Raw genomic sequence first — 6,681 nt, forward strand, 5'->3', positions numbered from 1 at the left:
ATCCCAGAATCAGAAAGACACACCTGGTGTATACTCGCTTATAAGTGGATATTAGAAATATAATATAGGATAAACACACTAAAATCTGTACAGCTAAAGAAATTAAGCAAGAAGGAGGACCTTGGGTAAAATGATCAATCCTCACTCAGAAAGGCAAACAGGAAGGACATCAGAAGAAGAACAAAACAGGAAATAGGACAGGAGCCTACCACAGGGAGCCAGTGAAGGATTTTCTCAGCAGGGTATCAAAGCAGAGGCTGAGACTCAAAGAGAAACTTTGGGCAGTGTGCAGAAAGTCTTGTGAAAGAAGGGGAGATGAAGTAAATGGGGTGGACAGGAGCTCCACAAGGAGAGCAGCAAAAACAAAGGAACTGGCAAAGGGGTCTTTTCTGAGACTGATACTCCAGAGAAGGACCATGCATGGAGATAAACTAGAACCCCTGCACAGATGTAGCCCATGGCAGCTCAGTATCCAAGTGGGTTCCCTAGTAAGGGGAACAAGGACTGTCTCTGACATGAACTCAGTAGCTGGCTCTTTGGTCACCAACCCCTGAGGTAGAAGGATAGCCTTACCAGGCCACAGAGGAGGACAATGCAGCAAATCCTGATGAGACCTTATAGATTAGTGTCAGAGGGAAGGGGAGAAGAACCTCCCCTTTCAGTGGACTTGGGGAGGAGCACGGGAGGAGATGAAGGAGGGATAATGAGATTAGGAGGGGATGAGGGAATGGGCTACAACTAGGATACAAAGTATATAAACTATAATTAATTAAAAATAAATAAATTTTAATAATTAAAAAATAATATCTTTAGTTTTAGCACATCTGTATTTTAATTTTGTGCTGTTTATTCTGTCTTTTGAAAATAATTTCTAATATAAGAATGAAATTTTCTTTTTGACCATCCATAAAATAAAATTATATATTAAAATATATTCAGTGTATGAAAATGAAAAGTAGTGAGCCCTTAATATTCTGTAATATTTATTACAGAAAGTGTAATGAATTATTACTTATCAACAATTATGAAAAATTAGTGTTGATATATATTTTAATTTAAATTAGCTAAAAGGTTACACATTTACCATCTGGCAAAACTCATGTCACCTATAGTAGTCTCATGCAACCAAACAACCAAACATATGTGGACTCCTGGTTATTAAAGTAAAATATTTCTTCTGTGCATAATTTGATGAACTAAAATTCAGATGTGTCATTCTCTCCATGCTTTTTGTATTACCACATTGTAAACAAATCCTTGCAGCTATCTTCGAGTTATAAAGGACTATAAATATACAGTATCATTTCCCTGTTCCCTTCAAATGTGCTGTAGAAATGTGGTATAGCCTGCAATGAATGAGAAGTGAAATACTGAGATTTGGTTCAGGCCTTAGGGTCACTTCTTTTTTTTTAATTTTTATTTTTTTAATATTACTTACAGTTTGTAAACTTTATATCCCTGCTGTATCCCACTCCCTCTTTCCACCCCAACCCAACCCTCCCACCTTCATATCCTCTCTGCTCCTTTCCAAGTCCACTGATAAGGGAGAACCTCCTCTCCTTACATATGATTCTGGTTTATCAGGTATCTTCAAGAGTGGCTACAAAGTCCTCCTCTGTGGCCTAGCAGGGCTGGTCCTTCCTGGGGGAAGGTCAAAGAGCCCGCCATCGAGTTCATGTCAGAAACAGTCCCTGTTCCCCTTATTAGGGTACCCACTTGGATACTGAGCTACCAAGGGCTACATCTGAGCAGAGGTTATAGGTTGTATCCACACATGGTCCTTGTTTGGAGAAACAGTCTTATAAAAGACCCCTGTGCCCAGATATATTTGGTCCTTGCGGAACTCCTGTCCTCTCCAGGTCATATTAACTACCCCCCCCTTTTTTGTTTTTGTTGTTGTTGTTGTTTTGATTCCCTGCATTCTGCTGGAGGTTTGGTTATGAGTCTTAATATCTGCTTTGATACACTGCTAGGCAGAGTCTTTCAGAGGCCCTCAGTGGTAGGCTCCTGTCTTGTTACTTGTTTGCTCCTACATCCAATTTCCATCCCATTTGTCTTTCTAAGTGCGGATTGATCATTATAACCTGGGTCCTCTTTCTTGTTTATCTTCTTTAGGTGGATAGATTTCAGTATATTTATCCTATCTTATAGGTCTACATAAGTGAGTATATACCATTTGTGTCTTTCTGTTTTGGGGATACCTTACTCAGGATGATTGTTTCTAGGTCCCACCATTTGCTTGCAAATTTCATGATTTCCTCATTTTTAATTGCTGAGTAGTCTTCCATTGTGTAAAAGTACCACAATTTCTGTATCCATTCCTCAACTGAGGGTCCCTTCTTATTTTTAAATTTTCTTTTCATTATTATTATTAGTCATCACAGTTTATCCACCAGGTTTCCCGACTGTAGCCCCCTCCGCCATCTCCTCCTGTTCCCACCTCCTTCTCTGCTATGTCCCTCCCCTAGTTCACCCATAGGGGAGACCCTTCTCCCCCACCATATCACCCTAGCCTATCAGGTCTCACCAGGACTATCTGGATCCTCCTTCTCCTTGGCTTACTTGAGCCACCCAACTAGTAGGAGGCACTCAACGTGGTGTCCACTGAGTTCATGTCAGGGACAGCCCCAGCTCCCCTAATCAGGAAACTCACATGCAGACTGAGCTGCTCATGGACCACATCTGAGCAGGGTATACAAGTCTCTCCATGCATGGACCTTGGTCTTCACCAATGAGCCAATGTTCTATATTCTAGAATGCATTACTTGAAGGAAAGAGCTCCTTACTTATTTTATCTTCTCTCTCTTTACTTTCTCTCTTCCTCCTTCTTCTCCCTTCTACATTCTATCCATGTCACTCTCCTCTCCTCTCTTCCTTTCTCTCTTGTCTCCTCCATCACATCTCCCCTCTCTCTCTGCATTAGTGATCTTTTGTCTTCCATAAGTTTAAACAGAAAAAAGTAACCCTTACTAGGTACAAACCAAATACTAGCACCAAATTCCTGGGCTTTTTTTTAATTAATTTTTTAATAATTTTTAATATCAGTTACAGTTTATTTACTTTGTATCCCAGCTGTATCCATTCCCTCATTCCCTCCCAATTCCACCCTCCCTCCCTCATCTTCTCCCTACCCCTTTCGAAGTCCACTGATAGAGCAGGACCTCCTCCCTTTCATATGACCCTAGTTTATCAGGTATCTTCAGTCCTGGCTGCAAAGTCCTCCTCTGTGGCCTAGCAGGGCTGCTCCTCCCTTGGGTTTAGGAGTGTGGGGGTGGTTTAAAGAGCCAGTCATTGAGTTCATGTTAGAAATAGTCCCTTCCCCTTACTAGGGTACCCACTTGGATACTGATGTCTAAAACTGTGAGGGAAAAAAAATCAACATGTTTTGCAGAATATCCCTGTTTGAAGATACTTCCAGGCAGTCCTTGTAGCATGCTCCACAATGACTTTCAAATATGGTTTGAAATATGAAAATGTTATCAGTGACTATTAATTGAATGTAAATGAAGCCCCACTGAGCAAGAAAGGATGTATTTCTGCCTCCTATTCCTCTCTCCTCATCACAGCTACTCAAACATCAGCATCTGCCTGTCTGTTTACTCTTTCCTCCATCATATTGGTCGTTTGTCACTAGATTTTTATTTGCTTGGAGTCATCATTCCATGTGAATACATTCTGTGGGTGGAAGACTCCTCGCTCATCAAGGCTGTCAAATTCCCCACTCTCCTTTTAGTTACTCTTGTTAGTTGTGCTTCCTCTTCTTTTTCTTACTTAAGACATGCCACTCACCCTGCAGATGCACTGACAGATACTTGACTGACGTGAAAATTTATTCACAGGAGAGAAAAGAACATTTTTGTTCTGATGTTTTATTTTTATCTCTGCGTGCCATCTTTATTTGACAGATTATAAACCCATATTCATATTAGAAGCATTTTTAAATAAAGGGCAATTTGCCACATCAATATTTTCTTCACACTTATTTCTTTTTTTTTTTTCAATGCAGTTTATTACTTCTTTTATTTCTATGGACTTAGAAGGCTCTGTAAAAATAAGGTTTCTTACTGTAGTGACAGCAATACCAGAGACAGTGAACAGCCATCTTTTATAACTATTATTATTATTATTATTATTATAGGTTTGTTCAACAAACACAAGCAAATTGTCCCTTTTATATTTTATATATGTTTATATTATATACATATATTCCATTTTTTATTTTCTGAAATCCTCTAAGATGTCATAAATATCAGACAATCAGGAATAAAATAATGAAGTGGTGACACCAAGGACAGGTAGTCCAGAGAAAAATCTGCATATTACTTTATTTAGGACAGAAGTTTTCTGTAAGTGATAAAATTTATTCGTTGTCAGTTAGGTAAGAAAAAGGTGTTTTTTTTGTAATTAAAATTACTATGGTGAATTTTTTCTTTAAGGCACAGTTTATGTGGGCTAGGGCTTAGGCAAAATGGTAGGAGAAAAATATCTCATCTTCTATATTAAAAATACATATTTGTTATAATTATTACAGACACGTTCAAATAAGTTCTCCAGAAATTAAAAACAGGCAGTTTTCTTACAGAAAATCTGACTCTTATAGATATGAGTAGAGTAAACAGTATGAATGTCTGGTACTGTAAAACTAGTCAACCACCTGTGGTTAGATGGCTTATAGACCATGTTTTTAAAAAGCAATACTGCTTTTAATACATCTTAAATACACAACCTCATATCAAGACATGTACAAAGTCCTTATTCCTCACCCAAGAACTGTCCTTTTTCAGTAGATTGAGACCCCTACAACAATAATGGCCATGCAAAGTCTCATTGAAGTATGGAGAAGTAAAGATTTTAAGATACAGAGGATGGAATGCAAGCTTCAATATAGTGTTTCCCATATATGACAGGAACACAACAGCCATAGAAACTCTATCATACTGTTGATTAAGCAAGAGCAGCATAATGAGCACACCAGTGGACTTTCCAATGCAGATGGAGTAATTTCACAAGACTCTATTCTTGGATGAAAGAGCTGTAGTCAATTAATAAAGGATATCTGTCTTCTATTGAGACAAGGATTCTGATATATTATCTACCCCAATTGGGCAACTCTAATCACAAGTGCATACTAATACCACTAAATACATATGTGTGCAGGACTGTGTGCATGTATGTGTGCATACTTATATTAAAGAATTCATGCATACCAGAAACAGTGAGGAGGGTCACAGGGGAGAGTTGAAAGTTGTTGAAGTTTTGGAAATTATGTAAATACTATATTAGAGTACAATATACTCAAATTTTATTTTAAAAGATCATTAACAACTTCATCTCACACTATGTCTAAACAATACTTTTTCCTCTCAGTTTGTACTTCTTTTTTATATTTTATTTAATTTTTTTAAATTTTAAATTCACTTAACATCTTTGTTTTAGCTCCATCCTCCCTCCCCTCAAATTCCCACCCTCCCTGATTTCCCTCTCCCTCATTTCCCTTCTCCCTTCCTTTTCGATCCAAGGAAAGGGGAGCTCCCTTTCCCATCCAGCTCAGCTCATCAAGTTCCATCTCCCCCTGTGGCCTGGCAAGGCAATACCACCAGAGTAAAGTGGTCAAAAAGCTGTCATGTGAGTCCATGTCCAATGTTGTCCCCACTTCCCAAACTAGAGGACCTAAAAATATGGAATACTTCATGAATCTGTGTCTCATCCTTGTTCAGGGCCATGGTAGTATTCTCTGTTTCATTCCAATTTTGATATATGTGCTGCCTAAGTGAGCACTTGGTTTGTAATTCAAATAAATTAAATAACAAAAAATATTAGCAGGTTTTCTTTAGCTCATATTTCATTAACAAATTATGTTAAGAGTTGTGTTAATAGTTAATAGTTACCTCTACTATTAACTGCTACTATTAACATACAATAAAATTCAGTGATCCAACAACTACCCTTCATACTTCAAATACATTTAACCTATTTGTATAATTCTTAAAATAATGAATTAAAGAAATAAAAATCTAATTATTATTTAGACAGACATAGAGTTCCTGAGATAGTCCAAGTAAAATAAATGACATGAGGCAATCAAAAAGTTTTGATAATGGAATATAAAGGTGGATTTTGTTGGGATGTATAGAAATAATATGGTTTACATTCTAGTATTTAATTGAATCATTTATTCTAGGACCTACAAAGCATCTCTATACACCAGTATCTTTCACAAGATTTTTTTCTTTACCTTATTAGCTTGCTTATTATTTTGTTATATCTGTAGTCACTTGCCAGATAAATTCATTGAATAACTGACTCCTAGGGCAGGGATCTAAATTAAACATGATGTATGTGTGTTGATATAAGTCTTACATATGATTAGTTGGAGCCACAACTTTCTTTTAAAAATATGAGTTGAAATGCCCAATGTTTTATTATAAACTATAATGAATAGTAGAATATATTTCCTCAGAAATAAAGGCGAGAAAAACAAATTTACTGCAAGACAAGTGTGTGTTTCCAATTTCTTGCAATCATCAAAACTATCCCAAATACATAGCACAAATCCATGTCATTGGTGAACATTTATGTAAGTATGAGATATAGAAAATTAGCTTTATTTTCACCAATATTGCTTAGAAATTCTTTCTACTTTTAATTATTAATATTTTTAAAGTTTTTATAATACTCCTA

At 36.9% G+C, this 6,681-nt stretch overlaps 1 non-coding gene across 1 annotated transcript; it reads right to left on the reverse strand.

Moving 5' to 3' along the window:
* Positions 1-5,672: 5,672 nt before the first annotated feature.
* LOC132648888 (U6 spliceosomal RNA) lies at positions 5,673-5,778 on the reverse strand. Its single transcript, XR_009587272.1, has one exon. It is a non-coding gene; the product is annotated as a U6 spliceosomal RNA (small nuclear RNA).
* Between the last annotated feature and the right edge of the window lie 903 nt (positions 5,779-6,681).

The sequence above is a fragment of the Meriones unguiculatus genome, chromosome 17 (assembly GCF_030254825.1).
Source record: "Meriones unguiculatus strain TT.TT164.6M chromosome 17, Bangor_MerUng_6.1, whole genome shotgun sequence".
NCBI classification, from domain to species: domain Eukaryota; kingdom Metazoa; phylum Chordata; class Mammalia; order Rodentia; family Muridae; genus Meriones; species Meriones unguiculatus.